The sequence below is a fragment of the Phyllobates terribilis genome, unplaced genomic scaffold (assembly GCF_046119375.1).
Source record: "Phyllobates terribilis strain yellow unplaced genomic scaffold, ASM4611937v1 Scaffold_8__6_contigs__length_399053987, whole genome shotgun sequence".
Classification (NCBI taxonomy): domain Eukaryota; kingdom Metazoa; phylum Chordata; class Amphibia; order Anura; family Dendrobatidae; genus Phyllobates; species Phyllobates terribilis.
The window spans coordinates 21,679,000-21,698,790 of record NW_027362768.1 but is presented as its reverse complement, the minus strand read 5'-3'; the positions used below and the strand labels follow the sequence as shown (position 1 = coordinate 21,698,790).

Below are 19,791 nucleotides of genomic sequence, written 5' to 3'. Positions count from 1 at the left end.
TGGGAGGTCCTTCGCATGACGCCGGCATCGCGGGTTGCCGAGGCAGCGGAGACGCCGGGCGCGTCATTAGATGTCCGCCCACACCTTCCTATTGGCCAGCGATAGCTTCTTAAGGACACACCCCCGGTTTGCAACCACGCCCCCTGAAGAAGGTAACGCCGAAACGCGCGTCGGGGTGGACGCGTGGTCCACATGTGAGCACTCTCGTTGTCAGCCCTCTGTCCAGGTAGACTTTACTTTTACATTATATGGTCACTGACATGGGTATCTTGCTATACAGTTGGGCAGCACTAGCTGACCACCAATGATACACTACTTGGACATATACATTAGAGATCTGTTGATCAGGACCACTAGTGTCTATACTATATATATTTTTGGTGGGCGCCTCACGTGTGGACTTCTTTGTCCATTGAGCATGATGGTATTTTAAGATATTTTTGTTATGTACGTTGTGCACTGTTCTGCCATATTATGTGATGTATTCTTTTTAAATCATATATTTAATAAAAGCTATATTTTATGATCAACTACCTGCTGTGTAGCTTTGATCGCATTTTTTCCTTCGGGGTATATATATCAGCCAATATTAGTGTAAAGTGCATGGTTCTAAGGTGCAAGCTCTTTATACCTTACAGAAATTGTTCTACTCCTTCATATCTCCTGACAGTTAAATGTAAAGGCAACTAAAGGTATTTGACACTAAACTATACAAATTGCCTCTTCAGAGAAGAATAGGACTAGAACTCTAGTGCCACCTAATGGAAGCTGCAATCCTAACAGTCAATATCGACCCTTTAACAAGTCTTGCCACATGACTTAATATTAATAATCATTTTTATTTCTATAGCACCAAAATATTGCGCAGCCAGTTACACTACAAATGGTACTTGTACAGATAATAAAAACAACAAAGTAAACACATAATTCAACAGATACCAAGAGGAGTGAGGGCCTTGCTCACACGCTTACAATCTATGAGGAAATAGGGGAGGCATGAAAGGTAAAAGGTACAAAGTGCTTGTATTGTACAGTCCAACCATCAATATAATAAATAGGGTATTCTCATAATACAACATGAACCGGTCACCTGCCAGTATCTGAATAAGTACAGATATAATGTGCTATTAAGTGCATGGAGGGTGTGTAAACAGATGCTATCAGGGACCAGATTTGGAAGAAAAATTTGGAAGGGAAATACTGGAATAGTTACATTTTTAGGGCATGTTTAAAACTGTTGGTATTGGGAATTAATCTAATTGTCCTGGGTAGTGCATTCCAGAGAAGTGGCGCAGCTCGTGAGAAGTCCTGAAGACAGGAGTGGGAGGTTCGGATAATTTAAATTGTTAGTCTTAGGTCATTAGCGGAATGGAGGGCATGGGTAGGGTGATAGAGATGAGGAAGGAGATATAGGGTGATGCAGAACTCTGCAGAGTTTTATGGGTGAGAGTGATAAGTTTATATTGGACTCTGTAGCGGTTGGGCAACCAGTACAATGGCTGGCACAGGGTAGAGGCATCGATGTAGAGGTTGGATAGGAATATTATCCTGGCTGCTGCAATTAAGATGCAGTGGAGAATAAATAAGAGCAACAGTAAGAGTTTTTGCAGAGTCAAAGGTAAGAAAAGGTTGAATTCTAGAGATGTTTTTGAGGTGCAGGTGACAAGAGTGAGTGAGTGATCAAATGTGGGGAGTGAAGGAAAGATCTGAGTCAAATATAACCCCAAGACAGTGGGCATGCTGATGGGGAGTAAAGGTAGAACCATGCACGGAAATTGCAATATAGGGAGTAGTTAGGTTAGCAGAGGGAGGAAACACAAGGAGTACAATTTTTGACAGATTCAGTTTTAAATAGAGGGAGGACATGATGTTAGAGACAGCAGAAAGGCAATCAGCTACGCACACGCCCGGGCAAACTGGCGTGAGCATGATTAGTGATCCCACTGTACCATGAACCGAGGAGTGCCTGGAGGGGCGTAACTAAGTATCAACCCGATCCAAGGTCACACGGCGGCTCAGTCGACTCCGTGAACCAGGGAGGAACCGAGCAGAGGGACCAGGTGCTACTCCAGGTCAGACCCCGGTCACAGCTGTTGACCCACACCGGGGAATGCAGGAACAGGCAGGTTAAACTGGCATATTGACTGGTGGGTACTGGCAGGAACGGCTGGTATGCAGACAGGTGGATATTGATAGGCAGAGCTGGTATGTAGACAGTTGGGCACTGGCAGGCACGGCTGGCATGCAGACAGGTGGGCACAGGGAGGCACGGCTGACATGCAGATAGGCGAGTACTGGCAAGTAAGAACGTAGGCAGGATAGGGACCAGTACAGACTGGGATACTGGAACAGAGCAGCAGGTGCGGTAGACAAGCAGAGCGGAGCAAAACCGCAGATGCGGTGAACAAGCAAAGCAGAGCAAAACCGCAGATGCGGTGAACAAGCAAAGCAGAGCAAAACCGCAGATGCGGTGAACAAGCAAAGCAGAGCAAAGCCCGCAGATGCGGTGAACTAGCAAAGCAGAGCAAAACCCGCAGATGCGGTGAAAAAGCAAAGCAGAGCAAAACCGCAGATGTGGTGAACAAGCAAAGCAGAGCAAAACCCGCAGATGCGGTGAACAAGGAAAGCAGAGCAAAACCCGCAGATGCGGTGAACAAGCAAAGCAGAGCAAAACCGCAGATGCGGTGAACTAGCAAAGCAGAGCAAAACCCGCAGATGCGGTGAACAAGCAAAGAAGAGAAAAACCGCAGATGCGGTGAACTAGCAAAGCAGAGCAAAACCCGCAGATGCGGTGAACAAGCAAAGCAGAGCAAAACCCGCAGATGCGGTGAACAAGCAAAGCAGAGCAAAACCCACAGATGCGGTGAACAAGCAAAGCAGAGCAAAACCGCAGGTGCGGTGAGCAAGCAGAGAAAAGCAAAACCCGCAGATGCGGTAGACAGGACAGGGCTCTGTTCACATGGAACAGACTGGAAAACACAAGAAGATAGCTGGAACACAGGAGTTAGATACAGAAGGAGGGAACCAGAATGAGCAGAACCAGATACACACAAGGTACTTACAATGAAGTAGCGAGTGGACACAAGACTCACAAACAGAAGTACAGAGACATCGAGTTGGAGTTAGGTGCAGGTTCAGATACTGCAGGAAAGAGGGAAGATACAGACATAGAGACAAACAAGTAACGGACTAGGACACTGTTCAGACAGGATCTGAACCAGGAACAAGATACAGGAACGAGCCTGGGAACTCAGCCCCCAGGGTGGCAGAAACTGACTAGAAGTCAGAGATACAGGTAGCGGCCCTGGGTAATTGGCCCCCAGGGTGGCGGAAACGGACTAGAAGTCACAGGTACAGGAAAAGGCCCTGGGTACTCAGCCCCCAGGGTGGCGGACAGACTAGAGTCAGGACAGGACCTGGCACCTCAGTTGCAAAAGACAAACTGAGTGAAAGTGTTGCTCAGGTACCTCCCACTGGGTGGAGGGGGTTTAAGTATCCAGTGACTCACAGCAATAGGCTGGGGACGCATTAGGACTGTGCACACAGTAGCTATAAAAAACAAGCAGAAAGCCGCGCCGATGCCCTAAGCCAGGGGTCCTCAAACTTTTTAAACAGGGGGCCAGTTCACGGTCCCTCAGACCATTGGAGGGCCGGAATATAGTTTTTAAAAAAAACTATGAACAAATTCCTATGCACACTGCACATATCTTATTTTGAAGTAAAAAAAACAATACAGGAACAAATACAATATTTAAAATGAAGAACAAGTAAAGTTAAATCAACCGGTATTTCAATAGATAGGTGTAACATACCTGGCGGCGTCCTTGCATGGTGGTCCATCTCCCACTGTGCAAGAGCGCGCACTTGATCTCCAGTCCAGAATGTCTCTCTGGCTTCCCTCCATGCTGTCTGTTTGCCTCTGTTTCTGCTGCTTAAGGGCGGCGCCCGATCACTTCCTGCTTTTTGTACCTGCTGCAGGCACACCCCTTGTGCGTCCTCAGCCTATTGCTGTCTGTCACCTGGTATATAGCTCAGCTGCTCCCATCTATCCCTGCCTGAGCATAGTGTTTCATTCAGTGTGTGCTTGCAGTCTGAAGGTGCCAGGTCCCGTTCTTTGTCTCCTGCTTTGCGGTATCAGTTCCCGTGTTTGAACTGAGTCCTGTCTATTTCTCCTGCTTTGCGGTATCAGTTCCCGTGTCTGAACTGAGTCCTGTCTATGTCTCCTGCCTTGCGGTATCAGTTCCCGTGTCTGAGCTGAGTCCTGTCTATGTCTCCTGCCTTGCGGTATCAGTTCCCGTGTCTGAACTGAGTCCTGTCTATGTCTCCTGCCTTGCGGTATCAGTTCCCGTGTCTGAACTGAGTCCTGTCTATGTCTCCTGCCTTGCGGTATCAGTTCCCGTGTCTGAACTGAGTCCTGTCTATGTCTCCTGCCTTGGGGTATCAGTTCCCGTGTCTGAACTGAGTCCTGTCTGTGTTCTCTTGTCTGCCTATCCTGGAGCCTGTATTTCCAGGCCTGTCTGAACTCGCTCCTAGCCTGTTCCTCCCGCCTTCTAGGGGCCGATTACCTAGACCTGTTCCTGTATCTTGTCTGTCCTGTCTGAACACGCTCCTTGCCTGTTCGTCCCGCCTCTCTGGGGGCCGTATTCCCAGACCCGCTCCTGTATTCCGCTGCAGTGTCGGTCTCCTCCGTACAGTCAGTTCTAGTCTGAACTCTCTCCTATCCTTTACCTGTTTTGCCTCTATGTCCGTTCCCTTCCTTTTTCTGCAGAGTCTGAACTCGTACCTAACTCCTGCTTGTTGTCTCTGTACTCCCGTTTGTGAGTTTGTGGTCCACTCGCTACTTCACTGCAAGTATCCTGTGGGTATCTGGCTCTGCCTTTCTCTTCCTGTCTGTTCCATGTGAACAGAGCCCTGTCCCCACTGCTCTGCCTTGCTTACCGCTCCGGCGGTTCTAGCCTGCTCCTACTCCTTTGTTCACCGCTCCGGCGGTTCTAGCCTGCTCTGACTCCTTTGCTCACCGCTCCGGCGGTTCTAGCCTGCTCTGACTCCTTTGCTCACCGCTCCGGCGGTTCTAGTCTGCTCTGACTCCTTTGCTCACCGCTCCGGCGGTTCTAGCCTGCTCTGACTCCTTTGCTCGCTGCTCCGGCAGCCTTGCTCCGCTCGGACCCTTTTGCTCACTGCTCCGGCAGTCTTGCTCCACTCTTGCTCACCACTCCAGGCGGCCTCGTCCTGCTTTACTCTTGCTCACTGCTCCGGCAGTCTCGCTCAGCTCTGACCCTTTGTTCACCGCTCCTGGCGGCCTTGTCCTGCTCTACTCTTGCTCACCGCTCCAGGCGGCCTTGTCCTGCCCTGTTCTCGCTCACCTCTCTGGGCGGCCTCACTCTGCTGTGTTTGTCCGCCACATCTGTGGTTCTGTTCCTGAGTCCCAGTGTGTACTGGGTCCTATCCCGCCAGTGTCCCTACCTGCTAGTGCCTCCCTGTCTGCACTCTAGGTGTGCTTGCCTGTACCCCTCTGCCTGTATTGTTCCTGAGTCCCAGTGTGTACTGGGTCCTATCCCGCCTGTGTTCCTACCTGCTAGTGCTTCCCTGTCTGCACTCTAGCTGTGCTTGCCTGTACCCCCCTGCCTGCATACCCGCCTGCCTGCATACCAGTCATGCCTGCCTATACCCACCAGTCTGTGTGCCAGCCTACCAGTCTGTTCCTGTATTCCCCTGTGTGGGTCAACAGCCGTGTCCGGGGTCTGTCCTGGAGTAGCACCTGGTCCCTCTGCTCGGTTCCTCCTTGGTGCACTGGCGTCGTATGCCGTCGTGCGACCCTGGTCGGATCGGGTGAATACCTAGTTACGCCCCTCCAGGCATTCACTCTCCGGCACGGTCCAGTGGAATCACTACAATCACACGCACACGCCGCTCAGCCCGGGCGTGTGCATTACAGCATGCTCAGGCCATGGTTCCCGTTGAGCCCCACGGCCTTCGCTCTCTGAGAAGTTTTCCAGCGAATACGTGCATTAAAATAAATAAATAAATTTTTTTTTTCCTTAGCTGAGTTCCAGGCGAATTACGCACCGTCCAGATGGATCTATCTGCTCTTGTTCCTGCGGATCCGCTACGTTATTATGGGGATCCAAGACAGTGTCGTGCATTTGTGGAGCAATGCATGCTACACTTTAAGGCCTACCCTCTCTATTTTCCTTCCGATTGGGCTAAAGTGGCCTTTATGATTGACTACCTAGAGGGTGATGCCTTGAAATGGGTCACCCCCCTATGGGAAGCATGGGATCCTGTCGTCCTTGACCTGCAGGCCTTCCTGGTGGCCTTTCGTATGGTCTTCGAGGACCCTAACCCTGAAGCCCCTGCTGAAGCTTCACTTCCCAATATCCCGGAGCAGCCCCGACGGGTAGTGTGTGTGGGTAGCGCAATAGTCCTCCAGCCCAATGAGACTACTGCCCACCCAGAATCCTCACAGGGTGACTACGCTTTCCGGAATACTTCTCCCAACCTCAAGAGGCAGTCCAGACGTGCTAGACGTAGAGGCAAGCCGTCACGCCAGGGTCTGTCCTCCCTGAGACCTCCTGACCCCAACCTTGAAGTCCCTACTGAAGCTTCATCTCCCTGTATCCCGGAGAAGCCCCAACGGGTAATGTGCGTGGGTAGTGCACCAGTTCTCCTGCCCGAAGAGACTTCTGCCCATCCAGACTCCACACAGGAGAACTTCCTGCACCCGGCATCAGATGCTTCACCCACTTTAACCGGTGTGCATGTCCAAGGATGCTCCAAAGCTGTGTTTATCTCAGAGTCTGTGCACCTCTACTACCTGGTGGAGGACCCCCTGTTGCCTCCTGAATCCTCCGGGATACCACTCGATGACAAATGGAGAGAGACTTCTCTACACCCGGTACTCGATACTTTGTCCGCTTCGTCCTGTGAGCCTGACAATGGGTACCCCAAAGTTGTAGTTACCCCCGAGTCTCTACACCCCTCCGACCAGGCGGAGGACCTCCAGTTGTCTCCTGAACCCTTCGGGGTGCTACCTGGTAGCGAAAGGACAGAGACTCTCCTATACTCTGTACCTGATACCTCGCTCGCTTCGTCCAGTGAGTCCAACCTAGTGTACTCCGAAGCAGAGGTTACTCCCGAGTCTCTACACCCCTCCGACCAGGCGGAGGACCTCCAGTTGTCTCCAGAACCCTTCGGGGTGCTACCTGGTAGCGAAAGGACAGAGACTCTCCTATACTCTGTACCTGATACCTCGCTCGCTTCGTCCACTGAGTCCAACCTAGTGTACTCCGAAGCAGTGGTTACTCCCGAGTCTCTACACCCCTCCGACCAGGCGGAGGACCTCCAGTTGTCTCCAGAACCCTTCTGGGTGCCACCTGGTGGTGAATGGACAGAGACTTTCCTATATCCTGCATCTGATACCTCGCCTGCTTCGTCCAGTGAGTCCGACCTAGTGTACTCTGAAGCAGATGTTTTCTCAGAGCCTCTGCACTCTTCTGACCCGGCGGAGGACCTCCAGTTGTTTCCTGAATCCTCCGGGGTACCACCAGATAACAAAGAGACAGTGACTTTTCCTCATTATGTACCTGATAACCCGTCTATTTCTTCCTGTGAGCTTGACAAGATGTACCTCGAAGCAGAGATTACCCCCAAGTCTCTGTCCCCCTCCAACCCGGTGAAGGACTTCCAGTTGTCTCCTGTACCCTCTGGGGTGCCACCTGAAAATATGTGGAGAGAGACTTCCTTGTGTGCTGTTCCTGGTACTCCACCCGTTTCGTCTGTTGCTGAGGATGGCTGGATAGGAGGTAGCATCCTAGCTAACCAGATGAGATCAGTTTTTCCTGTGGACAGTGGAAGTGATCTCCTTGAAGTGAACGACTGGTCCTCGAATTCCCTGTGGAAGATTCTGGCAGGCCTGAAGAAGAGGGGGCGTAAGGGGGGGGGGGTACTGTAACATACCTGGCGGCGTCCTTGCATGGTGGTCCATCTCCCACTGTGCAAGAGCGCGCACATGATCTCCAGTCCAGAATGTCTCTCTGGCTTCCCTCCATGCTGTCTGTTTGCCTCTGTTTCTGCTGCTTAAGGGCGGCGCCCGATCACTTCCTGCTTTTTGTACCTGCTGCAGGCACACCCCTTGTGCGTCCTCAGCCTATTGCTGTCTGTCACCTGGTATATAGCTCAGCTGCTCCCATCTATCCCTGCCTGAGCATAGTGTTTCATTCAGTGTGTGCTTGCACTCTGAAGGTGCCAGGTCCCGTTCTTTGTCTCCTGCTTTGCGGTATCAGTTCCCGTGTTTGAACTGAGTCCTGTCTATTTCTCCTGCTTTGCGGTATCAGTTCCCGTGTCTGAACTGAGTCCTGTCTATGTCTCCTGCCTTGCGGTATCAGTTCCCGTGTCTGAGCTGAGTCCTGTCTATGTCTCCTGCCTTGCGGTATCAGTTCTCGTGTCTGAACTGAGTCCTGTCTATGTCTCCTGCCTTGCGGTATCAGTTCCCGTGTCTGAACTGAGTCCTGTCTATGTCTCCTGCCTTGCGGTATCAGTTCCCGTGTCTGAACTGAGTCCTGTCTGTGTTCTCTTGTCTGCCTATCCTGGAGCCTGTATTTCCAGGCCTGTCTGAACGCGCTCCTAGCCTGTTCCTCCCGCCTTCTAGGGGCCGATTACCTAGACCTGTTCCTATATCTTGTCTGTCCTGTCTGAACACGCTCCTTGCCTGTTCGTCCCGCCTCTCTGGGGGCCGTATTCCCAGACCCGCTCCTGTATTCCGCTGCAGTGTCGGTCTCCTCCGTACACTCAGTTCCAGTCTGAACTCTCTCCTATCCTTTACCTGTTTTGCCTCTATGTCCGTTCCCTTCCTTTTTCTGCAGAGTCTGAACTCGTACCTAACTCCTGCTTGTTGTCTCTGTACTCCCGTTTGTGAGTTTGTGGTCCACTCGCTACTTCACTGCAAGTATCCTGTGGGTATCTGGCTCTGCCTTTCTCTTCCTGTCTGTCCCGTGTGAACAGAGCCCTGTCCCCCCTGCTCTGCCTTGCTTACCGCTCCGGCGGTTCTAGCCTGCTCCTACTCCTTTGTTCACCGCTCCGGCGGTTCTAGCCTGCTCTGACTCCTTTGCTCACCGCTCCGGCGGTTCTAGCCTGCTCTGACTCCTTTGCTCACCGCTCCGGCGGTTCTAGTCTGCTCTGACTCCTTTGCTCACCGCTCCGGCGGTTCTAGCCTGCTCTGACTCCTTTGCTCGCTGCTCCGGCAGCCTTGCTCCGCTCGGACCCTTTTGCTCACTGCTCCGGCAGTCTTGCTCCACTCTTGCTCACCACTCCAGGCGGCCTCGTCCTGCTTTACTCTTGCTCACTGCTCCGGCAGTCTCGCTCAGCTCTGACCCTTTGTTCACTGCTCCTGGCGGCCTTGTCCTGCTCTACTCTTGCTCACCGCTCCAGGCGGCCTTGTCCTGCCCTGTTCTCGCTCACCTCTCTGGGCGGCCTCACTCTGCTGTGTTTGTCCGCCACATCTGTGGTTCTGTACCTGAGTCCCAGTGTGTACTGGGTCCTATCCCGCCAGTGTCCCTACCTGCTAGTGCCTCCCTGTCTGCACTCTAGCTGTGCTTGCCTGTACCCCTCTGCCTGTATTGTTCCTGAGTCCCAGTGTGTACTGGGTCCTATCCCGCCTGTGTTCCTACCTGCTAGTGCCTCCCTGTCTGCACTCTAGCTGTGCTTGCCTGTACCCCCCTGCCTGCATACCCGCCTGCCTGCATACCAGTCGTGCCTGCCTATACCCACCAGTCTGTGTGCCAGCCTACCAGTCTGTTCCTGTATTCCCCTGTGTGGGTCAACAGCCGTGTCCGGGGTCTGTCCTGGAGTAGCACCTGGTCCCTCTGCTCGGTTCCTCCTTGGTGCACTGGCGTCGTATGCCGTCGTGCGACCCTGGTCGGATCGGGTGAATACCTAGTTACGCCCCTCCAGGCATTCACTCTCCGGCACGGTCCAGTGGAATCACTACAATCACACGCACACGCCGCTCAGCCCGGGCGTGTGCATTACAGCATGCTCAGGCCATGGTTCCCGTTGAGCCCCACGGCCTTCGCTCTCTGAGAAGTTTTCCAGCGAATACGTGCATTAAAATAAATAAATAAATTTTTTTTTTCCTTAGCTGAGTTCCAGGCGAATTACGCACCGTCCAGATGGATCTATCTGCTCTCGTTCCTGCGGATCCGCTACGTTATTATGGGGATCCAAGACAGTGTCGTGCATTTGTGGAGCAATGCATGCTACACTTTAAGGCCTACCCTCTCTATTTTCCTTCCGATTGGGCTAAAGTGGCCTTTATGATTGACTACCTAGAGGGTGATGCCTTGAAATGGGTCACCCCCCTATGGGAAGCATGGGATCCTGTCGTCCTTGACCTGCAGGCCTTCCTGGTGGCCTTTCGTATGGTCTTCGAGGACCCTAACCCTGAAGCCCCTGCTGAAGCTTCACTTCCCAATATCCCGGAGCAGCCCCGACGGGTAGTGTGTGTGGGTAGCGCAATAGTCCTCCAGCCCAATGAGACTACTGCCCACCCAGAATCCTCACAGGGTGACTACGCTTTCCGGAATACTTCTCCCAACCTCAAGAGGCAGTCCAGACGTGCTAGACGTAGAGGCAAGCCGTCACGCCAGGGTCTGTCCTCCCTGAGACCTCCTGACCCCAACCTTGAAGTCCCTACTGAAGCTTCATCTCCCTGTATCCCGGAGAAGCCCCAACGGGTAATGTGCGTGGGTAGTGCACCAGTTCTCCTGCCCAAAGAGACTTCTGCCCATCCAGACTCCACACAGGAGAACTTCCTGCACCCGGCATCAGATGCTTCACCCACTTTAACCGGTGTGCATGTCCAAGGATGCTCCAAAGCTGTGGTTATCTCAGAGTCTGTGCACCTCTACTACCTGGTGGAGGACCCCCTGTTGCCTCCTGAATCCTCCGGGATACCACTCGATGACAAATGGAGAGAGACTTCTCTACACCCGGTACTCGATACTTTGTCCGCTTCGTCCTGTGAGCCTGACAATGGGTACCCCAAAGTGGTAGTTACCCCCGAGTCTCTACACCCCTAAGACCAGGCGGAGGACCTCCAGTTGTCTCCTGAACCCTTCGGGGTGCTACCTGGTAGCTAAAGGACAGAGACTCTCCTATACTCTGTACCTGATACCTCGCTCGCTTCGTCCAGTGAGTCCAACCTAGTGTACACCGAAGCAGAGGTTACTCCCGAGTCTCTACACCCCTCCGACCAGGCGGAGGACCTCCAGTTGTCTCCAGAACCCTTCGGGGTGCTACCTGGTAGCGAAAGGACAGAGACTCTCCTATACTCTGTACCTGATACCTCGCTCGCTTCGTCCACTGAGTCCAACCTAGTGTACTCCGAAGCAGTGGTTACTCCCGAGTCTCTACACCCCTCCGACCAGGCGGAGGACCTCCAGTTGTCTCCAGAACCCTTCTGGGTGCCACCTGGTGGTGAATGGACAGAGACTTTCCTATATCCTGGATCTGATACCTCGCCTGCTTCGTCCAGTGAGTCCGACCTAGTGTACTCTGAAGCAGATGTTTTCTCAGAGCCTCTGCACTCTTCTGACCCAGCGGAGGACCTCCAGTTGTTTCCTGAATCCTCCGGGGTACCACCAGATAACAAAGAGACAGTGACTTTTCCTCATTATGTACCTGATAACCCGTCTATTTCTTCCTGTGAGCTTGACAAGATGTACCTCGAAGCAGAGATTACCCCCAAGTCTCTGTCCCCCTCCAACCCGGTGAAGGACTTCCAGTTGTCTCTTGTACCCTCTGGGGTGCCACCTGAAAATATGTGGAGAGAGACTTCCTTGTGTGCTGTTCCTGGTACTCCACCCGTTTCGTCTGTTGCTGAGGATGGCTGGATAGGAGGTAGCATCCTAGCTAACCAGATGAGATCAGTTTTTCCTGTGGACAGTGGAAGTGATCTCCTTGAAGTGAACGACTGGTCCTCGAATTCCCTGCGGAAGATTCTGGCAGGCCTGAAGAAGAGGGGGCGTAAGGGGGGGGGGGTACTGTAACATACCTGGCGGCGTCCTTGCATGGTGGTCCATCTCCCACTGTGCAAGAGCGCGCACTTGATCTCCAGTCCAGAATGTCTCTCTGGCTTCCCTCCATGCTGTCTGTTTGCCTCTGTTTCTGCTGCTTAAGGGCGGCGCCCGATCACTTCCTGCTTTTTGTACCTGCTGCAGGCACACCCCTTGTGCGTCCTCAGCCTATTGCTGTCTGTCACCTGGTATATAGCTCAGCTGCTCCCATCTATCCCTGCCTGAGCATAGTGTTTCATTCAGTGTGTGCTTGCACTCTGAAGGTGCCAGGTCCCGTTCTTTGTCTCCTGCTTTGCGGTATCAGTTCCCGTGTTTGAACTGAGTCCTGTCTATTTCTCCTGCTTTGCGGTATCAGTTCCCGTGTCTGAACTGAGTCCTGTCTATGTCTCCTGCCTTGCGGTATCAGTTCCCGTGTCTGAGCTGAGTCCTGTCTATGTCTCCTGCCTTGCGGTATCAGTTCCCGTGTCTGAACTGAGTCCTGTCTATGTCTCCTGCCTTGCGGTATCAGTTCCCGTGTCTGAACTGAGTCCTGTCTATGTCTCCTGCCTTGCGGTATCAGTTCCCGTGTCTGAACTGAGTCCTGTCTGTGTTCTCTTGTCTGCCTATCCTGGAGCCTGTATTTCCAGGCCTGTCTGAACTCGCTCCTAGCCTGTTCCTCCCGCCTTCTAGGGGCCGATTACCTAGACCTGTTCCTGTATCTTGTCTGTCCTGTCTGAACACGCTCCTTGCCTGTTCGTCCCGCCTCTCTGGGGGCCGTATTCCCAGACCCGCTCCTGTATTCCGCTGCAGTGTCGGTCTCCTCCGTACACTCAGTTCCAGTCTGAACTCTCTCCTATCCTTTACCTGTTTTGCCTCTATGTCCGTTCCCTTCCTTTTTCTGCAGAGTCTGAACTCGTACCTAACTCCTGCTTGTTGTCTCTGTACTCCAGTTTGTGAGTTTGTGGTCCACTCGCTACTTCACTGCAAGTATCCTGTGGGTATCTGGCTCTGCCTTTCTCTTCCTGTCTGTTCCGTGTGAACAGAGCCCTGTCCCCCCTGCTCTGCCTTGCTTACCGCTCCGGCGGTTCTAGCCTGCTCCTACTCCTTTGTTCACCACTCCGGCAGTTCTAGCCTGCTCTGACTCCTTTGCTCACCGCTCCGGTGGTTCTAGCCTGCTCTGACTCCTTTGCTCACCGCTCCGGCGGTTCTAGCCTGCTCTGACTCCTTTGCTCACTGCTCCGGCAGCCTTGCTCCGCTCGGACCCTTTTGCTCACTGCTCCGGCAGTCTTGCTCCACTCTTGCTCACCACTCCAGGCGGCCTCGTCCTGCTTTACTCTTGCTCACTGCTCCGGCAGTCTCGCTCAGCTCTGACCCTTTGTTCACCGCTCCTGGCGGCCTTGTCCTGCTCTACTCTTGCTCACCGCTCCAGGCGGCCTTGTCCTGCCCTGTTCTCGCTCACCTCTCTGGGCGGCCTCACTCTGCTGTGTTTGTCCGCCACATCTGTGGTTCTGTTCCTGAGTCCCAGTGTGTACTGGGTCCTATCCCGCCAGTGTCCCTACCTGCTAGTGCCTCCCTGTCTGCACTCTAGCTGTGCTTGCCTGTACCCCTCTGCCTGTATTGTTCCTGAGTCCCAGTGTGTACTGGGTCCTATCCCGCCTGTGTTCCTACCTGCTAGTGCCTCCCTGTCTGCACTCTAGCTGTGCTTGCCTGTACCCCCCTGCCTGCATACCCACCTGCCTGCATACCAGTCGTGCCTGCCTATACCCACCAGTCTGTGTGCCAGCCTACCAGTCTGTTCCTGTATTCCCCTGTGTGGGTCAACAGCCGTGTCCGGGGTCTGTCCTGGAGTAGCACCTGGTCCCTCTGCTCGGTTCCTCCTTGGTGCACTGGCGTCGTATGCCGTCGTGCGACCCTGGTCGGATCGGGTGAATACCTAGTTACGCCCCTCCAGGCATTCACTCTCCGGCACAGTCCAGTGGAATCACTACAATCACACGCACACGCCGCTCAGCCCGGGCGTGTGCATTACAATAGGTAACTGTACCCAATAGGCAGCATAGGTCCCCAATAGGCAGGTAAATATACCCAATAGGCAGCATAGGTCCCCAATAGGCAGGTAAATGTCCCCAATAGGCAGGTAAATATCCCCAATAGGCAGGTAAATATCCCCAATAGGCAGCATAGGTCCCCAATAGGCAGCATAGGTCGTCAATGGGCAGGTAAATGTTCCCAATAGGCACGCTCTTTCCCCCTTATAATGCCATATGCAGGCTGTTCCCCCCTTATAATGCCCCATGCAGGCTGTTCCCCCCTTATAATGCCCCATGCTGGATGCCACCCCCCATATAATGCCCCATGCAGGATGTCCCTTTCTCACACCATATAATGCCCCATGCAAGATATCACTCCCCTGTCTTTATAATGCCCCATGCAGGATGTCCCTTCCCCCCCATATAATGCCCCATGCAGGATGTCACCCCCCTATATAATGCCCCATGCAGCATGTCACCCCCCCATATAATGCCCCATGCAGCATGTCACCCCCCCATATAATGCCACATGCAGGATGTCACCCCCCATATTATGCCCCATGCAGCATGTCACCCCCCCATATAATGCCACATGCAGGATGTCACCCCCCCATATTATGCCCCATGCAGCATGTCACCCCCCATATTATGCCCCATGCAGCATGTCACCCTCCCCCCATATTATGCCCCATGCAGGATGTCCCTTCCCCCCCCATATCATGCCCCATGCAGGATGTCACCCCCCCCATATTATACCCCTTGCAGGATGTCACCCCCCCCATATAATGACCTATGCCTCCATACATTAAAAAAAAAAAATCCAATACTCACCTCTCTTCTCACTTGCTGCCGCTGCCGCTGCTCTGGTCTGGACTCCAGCGTCGCGGCGTCGGCGTCCCACTGCGCTGCCTGTGACAGCACTCGGGCGGGCGCGGTGTAAAGACGTCACCGCGCCCTCTGAACTGAGACGTCACAGGAAGCGCAGAGCACGGAAGACAGCGGATCTGCGGAGGCACGGGGAGAGGTAAGTATCCGCCTGCCGGGGCCCTGAGCAAGCGGGGGGAAGGGCGGGCAATGGCACCGCTCTCCTCTCCTCCGCCCATAGCCCGGCGGGCCGGATGAAAGTCCTCCACGGGCCGTAGTTTGAGGACCCCTGCCCTAAGCAATCAGACAAGAGACATGGACACAGCAGGTACTGGAGCAAAGAGTGCAGCATGGATTGACAGGTAAGATTGCGGTCTTGCATGGTGGGAGGTGGTGCACCATGCAAGCACGCCGCCAGGGATGTTACACAATCATTGGTATTTTGTAGTAATGCAGGGGTGATGTCAGGAGATAATGTGTATAATTGGGTGTGATCAGCATAGAGATGGTACTGAATACCGAATCTACTGGTGGTGCTTCCAATAGGAGCAGAATATTGGAAAAGAGGAGGAGACCTATAACTGACCCTGAGAAACCCCAACAGGAAGCGGAAGATGAGATGAAGAGGAGCCAGCAAAAGATACAGTGAAGGAGTGGTCAGAGAGGTTGGAAGAGAGAGCAGTATCTTTGGGGCCAATAGAGCGGAGCATAGTGAGGAGGAGCTGGTAATCCACAGTTTCGAATGCTGCAGAGAAATCCAGGAGAATCAGAAATAGTGACCATTAGATTTAGCTGTTAGTAGATCATTAGAGAATTTAGTAAGGGCAGTTTCAGTAAAGTGTAAAGAACGGAAATCGGATTGTAAAGGGTCAAGAAGAGAGTTATCTGAGAGATAGCGGATTAGACAGGAGTGGACTAAATGTTTCAGAAGTTTAGAAATAAAGGGGAAATTAGAGACAGATCTGTAGTTAGCAGCGCAGTTCTGGTCGAGAGATGTTTTTTTAAGTAATGGGTGTACGCTACCATGTTTGAAGAAAGAGGAAAAGATACCAGATGAAAGAGAGAGGTTAAATATTTTAGTTAGGTGAGTGGTGACACCCATGGAAAGGGACTGAAGGAGATGAGAGGAGCCAGGTAACCTCTTCTTCTGTGACCGGTTCACAGAAAGTGAGCTAGATGAAGTGCAGAAAGGAAGAGAATGCATGATATTAGGGGAATGGGAGAAAATTTTCTGTCAGATATGGTCAATTTTTGTCTTTGAAATAATTGGCCAGATAGTGCTGAGGTTGGTTGTTGGGGCCTGTACTCTTGGACTAAGGAGGGAATGAAAAATGTCAGAGTCGTTTAGGATTGTTGGATAGTGAGGTTATGAGGGTGTTGAAGTAGGCTTGTTTGGAGAGGTGAAGGGCAGAGTTATATGCTTTAAGCATAAACTTATAATGGATGAAATCTTCGGCCAGAATGGATTTTCTCCACAGAGGTTCGGCGCACCACTGGAGAAAATGTGTTTGCAGCGTGTGCCAGGTTTGCCGCCATCTGTGCCAAGTTGTTCTATGTGTAGGAGGTGCAGCTTCATCCAGGGCAGTTTGCAATGTTTCATTATAATGTTTCAGAGCAGAGTCAGGACATGAGAGGGAGAATACTGGGGCAAATGATGACTGCAGATTCTTCATAAGTTTCTGGGTATTAATGGCACTTATATTCCTATAAGTGTGGTAAGTAGGGATGTCCTGAATGGGGTGACAGTTCTTGACAAAGAATGAAAGAAGGTTGTGGCCAGAGAGTGGGAGAGGGGAGTAGGTAAAATCATGCACCAAGCAGAGCAGGGAGAAGATCAGGCCCAGCGTATTCCCAACTTCATGTGTTGGAGAGTTAGTAAGCTGTGAAAGGCCTAGAGAGGAGGTTACAGTTAGAAAATGAGGGACAGATGGAGAAATAAGATCATCGATAAGGATGTTAAAGTCCCTCATAATGAGAGTGGGAATGTCACAGGATAGATAGTGTGGAAGCCAGGTGGCAATGTGATTGAGGAACTGACGGGAGGGGCCCAGAGGGCGATACACAACTGCCACTCGCAGGGAGAAGGGCCGGAAAAGTCTGACAGTGTGGACCTCAAAAGAAGGGAAGATAAGTGAGGGTACTGGGGAGATGACCTGAAAAATACATTTTGTTAGGATAAAAGCCAAGCCAAAATCTCAATTTGCAGACATGGTGTTTCAGGGTATTGCACCTTGTCAGTGCAAAGTATGAAATGTGGTTTGTCCAGATGAGAGGCTTCTGACTGAGAATAGAGATTCTGGTTTGGCTTTTATCCTAAGTAATATGGCAAGATTAGATATTGACTTTTAGGATTGCTGCTTCCAATAGGTGGCACTAGAGGTCTAGTCTTCTTCGTCTCTCAAAAAGCCAATTTGCATATTTAATTTCCCAGAGAGGCATTGGAAGGCTTATAAGCCTCCCCACATTGGCATGCCAGGCTAGGCATGTCACTCTCCACAAGGAGAAACGTTACCCCTTAGATCCCGGTCAGAAGCCTCTCACCTAGCCAAACCAGATCTCATACTTTGCACTGAGGAGGGGGCAACACCCTGAAACACAGTGTCTGCAAATTGAGATTCTGGTTTGGCATTTATCCTAATTCATATGGCAAGGCTCATTAAAATGTTGATGCTGACTTTTAGGATTATTACTTCCAACAGGTGGCACTAGAGTTCTAGTCCTCTTCCTCTCTGCAAACAGTTACGATCAAAAGTGTAACAATGTTATGAACTTTTGACTTTCTGGCTCGATATCTCACCATCCACTACTGCTTTGAACGTGAGACTGCCATTATTTTATAGAACTTCATCTTGGTTATCTCATAAATAAATCTGACTTACATCCATTTAGCATATGATTAGTTATACAGATTCTTTTCATGTCACTGCATTGTTAATGTTTTTCTCCTGTTGGTGGAAAAATCTTATTCTTCCTGTACACTACAAAATACAACCTATTCTCACATTCCCCAATAGCTCAGTGTGTTATTAGGTTGATTTCTAAGCAAATGGTCATTGGTTCGAATTGAGGAGCATCCATGAAGAAGATTTCCCAAGAAAAGAGAAAGAGCATCATCCAGCTCATCAATGATGGTCTATCAGCCAAGAAAATTGTTAAACTGCATCATGTGAGAGCCATGACTGTTGGAAGAATGCAAAATGAAGTTCATCCATCCATTTAAAAGTCAAGAGGTGGACGTCCAGGCAAAATATCGGAGTCAACAATTCGGCTCATCACAGGGTCTATGAGTTCTGGTGCGACAAACATGGTAGTGGAGGTGAGTCGTATGCTTCGTAATAGTGAGATCACACACATCCATGCAAGGACCGTGCAAGGCATGTTACACAAGTCTGAAATGGTGGCTCAAAAAAAAAGTGAAAAAGCCTTGACTTCAATATCATCATAAGAAATGTCGGCTCGAGTTTGCAAAAAAGTACGAAAAGTGAGCACTAAAAAATTGGAAACAGGTGATTTTGAGCTATGAGACAAAAGTCAATAGACTAGGCTCTAATGGGTGCAAATGGGTCTGGAAGAAACAAGGGATAAAGGGGCTAGCGGATGGAGAAATTGAAGGAACTGTCAAATTGGGTGGAGGATGCTTGATGATATAGGGTTGTTTTACAGCCAAAGGTGTTGGATATCGGACCAGGATCGATGGTGGTCTCAATGATAAGCTATATGTGAGTATCCTACAAAATGAATGACTTTGTACACTCAAGTACTATGGGTATGAAAAGGATGACATAGTGTTCCAGCAGGACAACGACCCAAAGCATACGTCGAGATTGGCGAAGAAGAAACGTTACCCCTTGGATCCCTGTCACTAGACTACAAATTCCTACATCCTTGGAGATACTGCTTTCTTTTAGTTTCTTCCTACCTCTTGGACCACTTTTGAGTTTCATTATCATTTCTATGCTGATGACACCCACTTATATACTACTTCTTTCAGTGCCATCGCCCTTGTACTTCTGTAAAACACCAGTGACTGTCTGTCAACTGTCTCTAACATCATGCCCTATCTCATGCTTCCTGGGGGTATGTTTGCTTCAGATCTTTTCTTAACCCCCCATATCTACTCATTAACATGCTAATTTAACTCAATTCAACATTGCATTCTCTCCAGTTTTTGTCTGAAAACCTCCCAGTTAGTGAGTAAAATCAGTAAAAAGTTGTTTTTATTTCCCACATACCTAGCAGTAGTACGCCACTCCATAGCATGGAAGAGACGCATCTGCTCTGAGCAGCCTGGTCTTGCTTTTCAGAGCTGATACCATGTTCACTGTTGTGGAGTAAATGTGTGCACAGCTCCCACAAACCTACTGCTACTTTATTAGAATATTTTTCCCTGTCGCTCTTCAACTTCATGATCTATCATTGTCATACTGGTTTGTGCTGTGATTGGAGTGAAAACCATTCTATTAGAGCAAAGACCAGTGTGATATTGATATAAGGATGCTGCAGGCAGCAGGAAAAACTGTAATAATATACTTACCGCTAGTGGAGCGACGGTGAGCAGTCAAATAAAGTACCGCGATGTCCCTCGGAGCCACACATTTGGTAACACTTCCTATACTATCTCCTCACTTAAAAAGTGAGATCTCGTAAGTTATGATATCTCTGCTTAGTGAGGAGAAGAGAGAATAGGAAGTGTTAACATGAATGTGGCTCCCAGGGACATCCCTCTACTGTATTAGAAGACTGCTCACTGCGCTCCACCAGCAATAAGTATATTTCCCTACCGCTGTGCCGTCTCCATATCGATCACTATTACACTGTTCTTTGCTCTGATCAGAGCACAGACCAGT

At 50.9% G+C, this 19,791-nt stretch overlaps 1 protein-coding gene across 2 annotated transcripts in view; it reads right to left on the bottom strand.

The window, feature by feature from the left end:
• Positions 1-19,791, bottom strand: part of CRB1 (crumbs cell polarity complex component 1) — a 156,542-nt gene that overhangs the window by 39,166 nt on the left and 97,585 nt on the right. The window lies entirely within an intron of this gene.